The 12438-nt window shown below is 36.1% G+C and overlaps 1 protein-coding gene across 2 annotated transcripts in view; it reads right to left on the bottom strand.

Moving 5' to 3' along the window:
* Positions 1-11881, bottom strand: part of tok (tolloid-like protein 1 tolkin) — a 192527-nt gene extending 180646 nt beyond the window's left edge. For both annotated transcript variants that reach the window (XM_073962676.1, XM_073962675.1), the window contains exon 1: positions 10719-11881. The gene's annotated coding sequence lies outside the window, so the exon portion shown is untranslated. The remainder of the gene's footprint in view (positions 1-10718) is intronic.
* Between the last annotated feature and the right edge of the window lie 557 nt (positions 11882-12438).

The following is a 12438-nucleotide window of genomic DNA, read 5'->3' as shown; positions in this document are numbered from 1 at the left end:
ATTAAGAGATTTTGATTTTGTTCTCGTAATATTTCTATCAGACATAGATCAGGATCAGATGTGGACTATATGGGTCTACTCATTCAGATACCTTTCAAACAAAATTTCAAAAATTTGCAATTTACATAAGTTGGATCTTGTGGAAATTTTTTGCAGCAGATTGTCCTTGCGGCTCTTATTGCAACCATAATGCTTCCTGAGATAATGGCCTACGAGCAGCGCTATTAATTTACGAATTGATTATCCAAAACTGTGAACATCACAAAATTTCTTCCAAAATGGGATATGTGGGATAATACCATCGGGTACCACCCTCTAAAAGGACTACATTTTGTAACAGTGCAGTTTAAGGGCTTTTCGAGGATGGTGTTGAAATTTTCCTTTGATTCTGATTACAAAAATATAATATTATTTATTTATTATAAGTCCAAGCACCTCACATGATGGCCCAAAAGCTCAGAAAATCGCACAGTGGCTGCTTGGCACGATAACTGTCGAAAGAAAGAAATGCCTACAAAATTGGCTCAAGTTCGTGTAGAAGTGCTATTATTTTTATACCCTCCACCATAGGATGGGGGTATATTAAGTTTGTCACTACGTTTGTAACTACTCTAAATAATCATTGTAGACCCCACAAACTATATATATTCTTGATCAGCGGGCAATTCTACATCGATATAGCCATGTCCGTCCGTCTGTGGAAATCACTCTAGCGTCCGAACGGATTGAAGTAGGTGGATGAAATTTTGGTAAAATCTATTATATGTATGAAGGACTTTTGGTATTTAAAGCGGGCTATGTAGGTCCACGTTTTCGTATAGCTCCCATACAAAGTGACGCGTGACGCGTCGTCGTTTTAAGGAAATTTTAAGATATTTGTCCCATTTAACCGCCGAATTGGTTGCAATTTGGTATTTTGTGTCTCCAGAGGCTAAAAAATATTTCTACCAAACTTTGTTTATATAGGTCCACGTTTTGGTATAGCCCCCATAAAAGGCCCCATATATAGTACGCGTCATTTTAAGATATGTTGAATGTATTAGTCTCATTTGACCACCGAATCGGATGTAACTTTGCATTTTGCATTTCGAGAGGCTAAGAAACATATCTACCATAACATGTTTACATAGGTCCACGTTTTGGTATAGCCCCCATATAACGCCACATATATAGTACGCGTCATTTTAAGATATTTTGAATGTATTAGTCCCACTTGATCACCGAATTGGTTGTAATATTGTATTTTGTGTCTCCAGAGGCTAGAAAACCTTTCTCCCAAAGTTTGTTTATATAGGTCCACGTTTAGGTATAGCCCCCATATAACGCCCCATATATGTATAGTACGCGTTATTTTAAGATATTTTGAATGTATTAGTCCCATTTGACCACAGAATCGGTTGTAAGTTTGTACTTTGTGTTTCCAGAGGCTAAGAAATACTTCTACCATAAACTGTGTATATAGGTCCAGGTTTTGATATAGACCCCATAGGACGATATCTCCCGATTTTCGGTATTTTGAAGGTTTTAGCCTCATTATCACAGCGAAATGCCTGAAATTTGGTATTTAGTCTTCGTTGTGGGTACAAAACTTTCCCCCGGAAATTTGTAGGTATAGGTCCACGCCTTCATACAGCCCCCATAGGACGGTACCTCCCGATTTTCGGTATTTTGAAGGTTGTGGCCTTAATATTCCACCGAAATGGCTAACATTTGGTGGTTAGTCTTCATTTGGGGTATAAAAAATTCCATATGAAATTTGTCGGTATAGGTCACACGCCCTCATATAGTCCCCATAGGATATCTCCCAATTTTCGGTATTTTTGAAGGTTTTAGCTATACTATACTACCAAAATGCCTGAAATTTGATATTTCGTCCTCTTTTGGGATGCAAAACTTTCTCCCAGAATTTTATCTGTATCGGTCCACGCTGTAATGTACACCCCATGGAACGTTACATTCCAATATTCGGTGTTTTGAAGGGTTTATAACACCGAAATGGCTAAAATTTGGTACATAGTCTTCGTTGTGGGTATAAAACTTTTCACCTGAAATTAGTAGGTATAGGTCAACGTCTTCATATAGCTCCCATAGAACGGCACCGCCCGATTTTCGGTATTTTGAATTTTGTAGCCTCATTATTTCACCGAAGTAGCTGCAATTTGGTATTTAGTCTTTTTCTGGGCTACAAAAATTTCCCTCAGAAATTTGTCGGTATACATGTATGTTTTGGGGGGTACCCCCATAGAACGGTATATCACAATTTTCGCTATATAGAAGGTCTAAGCCTCATTATAACACGGAAATGGCTGCAAGATGGTACTTAGTCTTCGTTGAGGGTATAAAACTTTCAACCTTAAATTTGTCGGTATAGCCCCATGTCTTCCTTCATAGAACGGAACCTCCCGATTTTCTACATATAGCTCGTTCTCCACCAAAATAGCTGATATTTGGTATTAAGTATGAAACATTCCAGTCGAAATGTGCCGGTATAGGTCGAAGTCCTCAAATACCCCCAATGAACCGCACCTTCCGATTTACGGTATTTTGAATGTTGTGGCCTCAATATACCACCGACATGACTAAAATTTAGTATTTAAATTGCCCAGAATTATCAGTATAAGCCCTTTTCTTCAAATAACCCCCATAGAAGCATACTTCCCGACTTTCGGGATTTTATCATCAATATCCCATCGAAACGGATGAAATTTAATATTTAATCTCCGTTGATGGTAGAAAACTTCCCACCTGAAAATTTCCGGTATTGTTCCATGGTTTTATATACCCCTATAGAAAGACCCCTCCCAATTTCCGGTATTTTTGAAAGTTTTAGCCACAATATTCAATGGGTGCCACCGTGGTGCAATGGTATGCACACCCGCTTTGCACACATAGGGTCGTGGGTTCGATTCCCCGGCCAGGCAACATCAAAATACTTTTCAACGGTGGCAAAATACCCCTTAGTAATGTTGGCGACATTTCCTGAGTATTTCAACCATGTAAAACTTCTCTACAAAAAGTGGTGTCTTAGACACGCCGTTCGGACTAGGCGATAAACTGTAGGTTGCATATCATTGAGCTAATATGAATCGGGGTGCACTCATTGATATGAGAGAAGACTACCTTCTCCCTTATGGGATGTTTGTGGAACAATTAAAAAAAATTCAATGGGAATAACTGAAATTTGGTATTGAGTCTTCGCTGGAGTTACGAAACTTTCCTCCAGAAATTTATCGGTACAGGTTAACGTTTTATACAGCCTCCATAGAACGGTGCTCCCGGTGTTGTTAACTATCCAAATCCAGAATATCCACGTCTAGGTCTAATCGGTTTTGTACAATTTCAGTTGAGATATATGTATGTACTCCTCCCGCAATAAAAGGAAAAGTTTAGTACTTTCATAAACGAAATAAAACTAATTGTTCCTATTCACTTCTATACAGTTCGTGGTGGAGGGTATAAAAAGTTCGGCCTGGCCGAACTTAACGCTTTTCTTACTTGTTTAATTTATTTTTTGAGGGTTTGTACGTAGTCTGGGACAGGATAATTTGGATTTACTTAAATTTTTTTATTATTTGTTAATTTTCCGCTAAAATAATAATAAATTTAATAACTATTTAAACATCTACGAATAGATATGGAATGTTGCTAACGATTTACGCATACATTTTCTCATAACAACAAATAAGATACTTTTAAATATTTTTTCTTTATATGAGGATAAAAACCGCTATAAGTTTTGCGCGCATTGTTCAATTTTGTGAACGCTAACAGATTTGAAACCAGAATTTTTTCTTAGCCTCTAAGCCAAAAATATTTTTTTTTAATTTTTTCAAATGGAATTGCAAAGGATTTTTGGTTTTTGCCATATATATTTTATTTTTGGAAACAATATATTAACAACGTATTTCTAAAAAAAATCAATTTTTATTCTCATATCAAAACTTAATCGATTGGAAGTACTTTGATTGTAATAATCGAACTAATCAATCTGCCTAGTTACAGATTTTAACAAAGCTCATATTTGTAAACTTGTAAATTTATTTAAGAACTACACACAAAGACTGTGGGATGCATTGCTCTTTGTCCACACGACAGACTATAAAACATTTTGTATTGTCAACAAATTTATTGATGAAATATAAGCAGACTTACTTTGGGTGTCCGTCTGTCTCCCCCTAGTCTCCTCTATGGTGTGGGTTTTTTTGCTTTGAAACAAAAAAATCGTATACGTTTCTACAGAGATAGCAATGATGATGCTGATGATAGCACATTGAGGAGGATGATGATGTTGCTGCTGATGACCATAATCTATTGCTATCATTCAAATGTGTGCGTGCATGCATATTGAATGTTTGCCTGTATGGCAGAGTAGAAAATATAATAACATAGATAGTACCTACTGTATGGATGGTCACATACTGACTGAACTGATAAGAACCCAGAATAAAGAATCTCAAAATGAACAAAAAAAACACAAAACAACAATAATAATAATAACAACAGCATTGGCAGCAACAGCAGCAGCAGTCGGTCGGTCGCATCAATGGCAATAGCAACCAATAAATATTCTATCATCACAATATTCTACTCTCTCCCTATCTAATATCACATCACTCAGACATGCCAAACATTGATGTCGAATGAAATAGCAGAGGATTAAGTGTTGAATTTAAAATGAAACGTGATACACAATGACCTTGGCATACACACACACGCACATACACTCATGGCATAGGCCTTATCTTGCATTAATTAAACGAATTAATAATTGTTTTGGTTGTCGTTGTTGTTTTGTCACAAACGTATTTGACGATTACAGTAACAAGGGTCAGCCTTTATTTATTTGTTGTTATTTTTATTTATTGTTATTTCTTGTGCGCCTATATTTAATTGGAAAAGGGGATGGATGGATGCTCTGTCCCAATCATTACATTTAATTTATTTACTTTTATATTATGCCGCTTATTTGTTACTCCTTCTTTAAGATCGTTTTGATACAGTACCCCGCCAGCATTGCATCAAATGTTATTTCGACATACATATGTACATACAAATTAAATGTTGGAAAAGACAATTAATGTAGTTTTTAATAAACTGTCGGACATGTGTGTAAATTGTATGCGATTTAGAACATAGCAAAATTTTGAATTCCCTGATTTCCTAGTGAAATACTTAATTCCAATTTTAATAGAATCATTAATGCTGCTTTATACCGGATAAATCTAACAATGACCAGATCTTCATATTTCAAAGCGATCAGATTACATTAGCTTGGAACCTCACCGAACGAGGTTTCAAACAAGAAGATAGTCTCTCATATTATGCTGTCAATATTCTGTTATAGAAGTTGATAGAAACGCATCATTCACTATCTGTGATATACTACAATGTCATAGTTAAAAGTATTAAATTGCAAAAGTTTACCCGGACAGAACATCCTATCTAAACTAAACAAGTAAGAAAGTATCAGTCAGCTGTGTTGACGGAGATATGGCCTCATCCTATGACCAAAAAAAGGTGCAAGCACAATAATTATGCCGTATATAAAATATATTGATTTCGTATCACAAGTTTGCTTCAAAATACCTACAATCTGCAGGACTATAGAATCTGTGGGGCTATATCAAAAAATGCTTCCCTTCATGGGGAATTATTGCCAATATATGTAACCGTTTCACAAAATATAAACAAGTGAGCCAAGGCTATAGTCGGGTCGGGCCGACTATGTGATACGCTACACCACTACCCCTGTTCATAAGCTTTTGACTAATAAAATTCAAAATATTAAAATTGGGATAGCTTAGCGCCTTTGCTCTGAATGTCTTCATTAACACAGGTCAATTTTTTTGAAACGCATTTAAGTGCATCGACAGTACAACCCAAAAAAAAAATGGAAAAGTGGGATGTATGCCAACCATCAATAGGCTTCTTTCTCTGTTAGACCCCCATCAACCCCCAAAATTTCGTGAGGATCCGATCAAAAATTCGTAGTGTGATTGCACAAAAATGGAAAAAGGGATGCATTACCGACTATTGCGATATCTCTGTTGTTTGACCACCTATGGCAACCTACTACTACTTTCCTTGCCAGGTTTTGCTTTCGATATACCTCCTACAGAAGGGCGATATTAACTTTGAAATGAAACGGTGGTCTTTTCTCCAAATATTTTTTCTCATTGCGACCCCTGAATATTATCCGACCATCACCAAAATCAATAGGCTTCTTTCTCCCAAAATTTCGTGACGATCCGATCAAATTTGCGACCTGTAGCGTGATTACAAAAAAATGAAAAAATGGGATGTATTGCCGACTATTGTGATATCTCCGTTATGTGGCCATCTACGCCAACCTACTTTCCATCACTGTAAAGATGGGATTTTCTACTTTCATAGTAAGACTTTGTTTTTGGAAGATCCCCAACGGAAGCTGTGATATTCGTCATTATTATTAAAATCGCAAAAATAAAAAGTTGGGTTCTATTAGCGGCTATTGCGATATATTCGTTGTTTGATCACCTACGAGAACCTACTTTACATCATTAGAAAGGCGATATTTTCTACTTTCATGGCCAGGTTCTGCTTTTGGTATACCCCATATTCAAGCTGAGATATTCGCTTAGGAAAAAACGTTGTCTTTTTCTCCAAAAAAGTTTTTTGGCCATTACGATCCCTAAATATTATCCGACCATCACCAAAATCAATAGGCTTCTTCATCCGTGTGACCGCCATTAACACTCAAAATTTCGTGACGATCCGATCAAAATTGCGACCTGTAGCGTGATTTCCAAAAAAGTGGAAAAATGGGATGTATTACCGACTATTGCGATATCTCCGTTATTTGGTCACCTGCGCCGACCTAGTTTACATCATTGTAAAGATGGGCTCTTCTACTTCCATAGCCAAGCTTTGCTTTTGGAAAGTCCCCAACCAAAGCTGTGATAATCGTCATTATAATTAAACTCGCAAAAATGAAAAATTGGGTTTTATTTGCGACTATTGTGATATCTTCGTTGTTTGATCACCTACGAGAACCTACTTTGCATCATTAGAAAGGCGATATTTTCTACATTCATATAAAAGCTGAGATATTCCCTTTGGAAAAAAACGTTGTCTTTCTATCCACATAAGTTTTTTGCCTATTCCGACCCCTAATTATTATCCGACCATCACCAAAATCAATAGGCTTCTTCCCCTCCGGGACCCCCATCAACATCCAAAATTTCGTGAAGATCCAATCAAAATTGCGACCTGCAGTGTGATTACAAGGTTTAGATGGACAGACGGACTGACGGACGGACACACATAGCCAAATCGACTCAGCTCGTCGAGACATTAATTTTGGTATATATAAGTATGGGTCTATGACCATTATTTCGATGAGTTACAAACTTTTTGGTCAAAACCAACTTGTAATACCCTCACCACATAGTGGTGTAGGGTATAAAAACATGATTTACATGCGCAAGTGCGACTTTACATATGAGCAAAGTTGACTGTTCGAAATTTCGAACACTGGTTGTTATGCTATATGTCAGTTAGGGGGAAAAGTTATTATAGCCCCATAGAATACTAAATACTAAATTTCAGCGTTTTCTGTAGGATAGTACGGCTAAAATCCTGAAAACCCCCTAATGGCGGGTGGTGCCGTTCTACTGAGGCTATATAAAACACGGACCAGTGCTGACAAATTTCTGGAAAAAAGTTTATTAGCCCTAAAGAAGACTAAATATGTATTGAATTACAACCATTTCTGTAGGATAATGTAGCTAAACCCTGAAAATGATAAAATAAATCAATAAAACAGCAAATACATTAAAACTATTACACATCTGCATATAGAGTGTTCGCGCCAGTGTTCGAAATTTCGAACACCATTTCCCGGAAAAACGAATCTAAATTTTTTTTGAGTAGATTTTTGACATTAGTAGAAAAAACAATTTTTTCTTAAAAAATAAATAAAAATTTGTCTCGGGACGAAATGGGTTAAATTACTTTAAATTAAGTTTGGAACAGAATTGTAACAGTTTGATAACTCTCAATTTTTTTTTTTTGACACACTACCCATTTTGGTATGTGTTTGCAGGATTTTTTTTTTTTTGAGCTTTTGGACCATTATCTCGGGAAATATGGACTTACTCCAAAAAATGTGCTAGGACAACCTGCATCTGAAAAAATTTAAAAACAATCCCAAAGGAACTGTTAAGGCAAGGCCACATTAGGCAAATATTTGCTCCTGCTACAATCATTGGCGCTTACTGAGAGCAAGTGATCATAAATTTCAATGCATTATTTACGCTAACTTGCTCTCAGTAAGCGTACACTAACTGTCAATGGAGCAAACATTTGCCTAATGTGACCTTACCATCAAACTTCACATTTTTGGAATTTTATGTGGGAGGTACCCGAAGGAGTGGACCGATTTAGTCCATATTCCAACTTGACACATGACTGGATGAAATAATACGATGTGCAAAGTTTGGAACAATCAGAAACTCCATGCGAAAGTTCTTGGAGTGTTTATGGCATTATCGCAGAAAGTATGTACTTGTCCTCGAAAAAATTGTACCGTCGTAAAGGAGAGCTCCAATCTTGCCCTTACGTGCAAATTAGTGCATATATCATTAATTGTCTCTATTACAACAATATAATTTTATTCGCCATACACCCCCAAATAATCGCCCAAAAGTTCCAATAACCCCACTCAAGTGGTGTCCTTATAATATATGAAGAATTGAGAATTTTTAATCGTGTATACGTATACTCAAACAGTATACTCAAACAGTAACCTTAATTCTATATTTCAGGATTTTAGCTCGAAGCATTCAACAAATCCATATTGTTCCAAATTTAGTACCACATTGTACACATAAGTACAAATTTCCAAAACTATCTCAATCCTTCATTCCAACAGTAATCATAATTCTAAAATTCAGAATTCCACATCTATCTGTTCATCCAATTCAAAGCTTAGTAACATTTAGAACTTTTAGTACATATAAGTACGAATTCCCAAAGCTGTTTATTGTTTAATCCTACTATTCACCAGTAATCTTAATTCCTAATTTTAGGTTTCCAGCTCTATCCGTTCCCCTCAAATCTAAATTGTACCTAATAAGTACCATATAGTACTTTTCGTACACACACGTACATCGTGAAATTTCTATGAGACTTAGATGAGGTTCTAGTATAGACTTTATCGGTCCACTCCTTCGGGAACCTCCCACACAAAATTTCGGAAAAGTTCAGTTTTGGATCTGGTCTCGAATCGCTTTAATTTTTGTTTTAACAACTTGTATTCACTGCCACGCTTTCAACGGTACATGTCTCATTAGGGGCTAGTCCATACATCCTGAGAAAATAAACTTAAAGATGAAAAAAAACCCTATGACACCGTGTGTTGTGGTTGGTGCGTAAGATAACTCTCAAACGGATCAACCGATTTGGTCCAAGCTTTTGGCTTTCGAATCACTTTAACTTTTGCTGAAGCAACTTGCACTCACTGACCCCCGTTACATGTTTTTTTTCGGGGCACAAATAAATACTTCCTTAGAAAATATCCCGAAAGTTGTAAAAATCCCTATGACACCTATGACACCATGGCAGGAGCGTACTATAGCACTAGAACTGGTCAACCGATTTGGTCCGAAATTTTACCTTTGTCGTACTTTGTCCAAACTTAATTTCAGTTCGAAGATGGGCAATACGGTCCACAAATTCTAGTACTTCCCCCCAAAATTTAAAAAATTTCACTAAAATGCAATTTACCAAGTAAAAAAATATCAGTCGACTTTGTCGACAGACATATACCCTCAGCCTGTGTGTATTGAAATTATTTTTTCCCAAAAAAAATATGTATTTACGGAAGTTTTTAAAATTTGGGGGTATGAACCGACAAAAGTATGGATAGGATTAAAGCTCAACAATTTCCGGGGATAACGAATACGATACTAGCCTACGAAAAACATAATATCGCTGTAAAAAGGGCCACTTGGAAAACCTTCGGTAAAAATGTCCAAAGGATCCTCGAACAGACCCTTAACCACACAAAAATTTTGAACATTTATATGGGGGTACCACAAGGATTGGACAGATAGGGCCCAAATTTGAACATAAACTAAGTTTCGACAATATTTATAGATCCAACGTTTGGACCAAATCGGTTGCAACGTCTATGAGAAATAGCGCGTACCATTTTACCCGATCTATATCGGGTACATAACATTTCCGAACTTTTGTTGGAGAGGTACCGGAAGGAGTGGATCGATATAACCCATCTTCGAATTTAAACTAAGTTTGGACAAAATATTACGAAAGCCAAATTTTGAACCGAATAGGTTGATTCGTTCGAGAGTTATCGATTGACAGACAGATGGACGGACAGAATTAAATCGAATTCAAATTGTCTGAAACGAATTTGGTCCAAACATACTTAGGGTCTAAAACCATTATTTCGATTATACACATTTTGGATCATATTAATCCTAAAGGATGAGCGTTTAAAAAGCTATAATGACAAGTAAAAAATATCATAAACTCCAAATCGAAAGAGGAATTAATATAAAATTATCTGACAAAAAAAATAATCTTTGTCCTAATCAACAAAAAATAACAATTCCTATATTCATCAACACAACTGCTGCATTTTTTAAAATGTTTGTCTTCGTTTCGACACACTTATCAACAAAACAAAAAACACAATTTAAATGATATACACTTACCTTACTATTGCCAGCAACAAACAGCAGTATAAAAATCCGGCAGATTTAAACAAAAAATGCAGCACTATTTACTATAATTTAATTTCGATGTGTATGTTTGAGTGTGTGCGTGTGTGTTTGTACGGGCAAATCAAACACTAAAACAGCATGGCATAACTAAATTTATTTTGCCCCTTTTTATTTGAGTACCGAGAATATAAGCCCTCAGATTCGTATTAAAAGAATTTCTTGCAACAGAAAAACAACAGACTAAAAGAATTGCAATTTTGTTCACCCTTTGTTTGCTACTGTTTACACGAAAATTCGTTTCACTGTTAATAAATCAAATAACGGTTATAATATTGCCGAAAACAACGAGAAAAAATCAAATATCTGCCAAGTTTAAACACAACAATAACAAGGAGCGTAGCGTTAAGCAATGCGAAGCTTCAAACTACCAACACCAACGCACCAATTCACAAATTGCAATGAAGCAACCAACAAAAATAACAGCGAATCACTTCCGTTTTCCGTTTTGGTATTGCGTTGCAATGCTCAGATCGGATGTTTAACCGTACACAGACACTAACGCGTTTTTCATTTAACGTTACGAACTTCGAACACAACAGCGCGATAAGGAAAATAGTGATTTGTAGGACAATGTTTTACTTGTACTTGGAGTTGTTGAATAGTTACCGTTAGTTCAACTTCCTCCTCATCACCTGGAGAAGAAGAAGCAAACAACAAATAATTTGGAACAAATATTTATTTGCTTGTATCTGTGAGATTGTTTGTTATCACTTTGTTTTTCTTTTATTTGTTTTTGTTATTTTCTTTTCTGGTAAATTCGCGCGCGTCTTTACTTATCTCCGGTCTAAGATAGAATCAAAACAGTTGGAGGGAATTTCAAAGTATGGCTAGTTGGTTTTTTTTTGCAATAAATTATTTAAGTTTTTGTTTTTTTTTCACATGTCGTCGTATTCAATTTCTATCTTCACTTCAATACGTTTCCATTATCATCATCATCTAGGAATTTTTTCTTTTTGCCACACAATTTTTTATTGTCTTGTTTTCGCTTAATTTTTCTTCGTTTTCCGTAACCGTTATCGTGCGCGTTGCTCGTCTCGTACTCAACTAAACCGACAATCGGAAAGTTTCAAATGTTTGCCGACAATCCAGACAAGTGAATCCCGAATGGACCATCACACATCAGTCATCAACCAGCCAGCCAGTCAGCCATCGAACCAAACGTGGTGCGTTGTATCAACGACAAAAACACACAGCATCACAACAACAGCATCCCCATCATTCACTTCGAACAAAACAAACCAGCATGGATTTTAAGCTACTTGTTTTTGATTCTACATAGGGATTGAGGAGCAAAAATGATTTTGCATTTTTATTACCTCCAGCATAATATGGAGGGTATAATTAAATTTGTCATTCCGTTTGTAATACATCGAAATATTCGCCGTATATTTTTGATCAGCATAAAATTCTAAGTCGATATAACCATGTCCGTCTGTCTATTGAAATCAAGATACAGCTCGCAATTTTTAAGATAGACCTTTGTAACTTGGTATAGAAATTTCTATTACTCCTAGGATGTTTGGTATTGAAAATGACCTATATCGGTCCACGTCTTGATATAGCACCCATAGAACGGCACCTCTTGATTTTCGGTATTTTGAAGGTTTTAGCCTCAATTTCCACCGAAATGACTGAAAATTGGCATTAAGTC

The sequence above is a fragment of the Musca autumnalis genome, unplaced genomic scaffold, assembly GCF_047663935.1.
Source record: "Musca autumnalis isolate F117 unplaced genomic scaffold, ASM4766393v1 scaffold_1, whole genome shotgun sequence".
In the NCBI taxonomy this organism is placed as follows: Eukaryota; Metazoa; Arthropoda; class Insecta; order Diptera; family Muscidae; genus Musca; species Musca autumnalis.
This window is presented reverse-complemented; position numbering and strand designations above follow the sequence as displayed.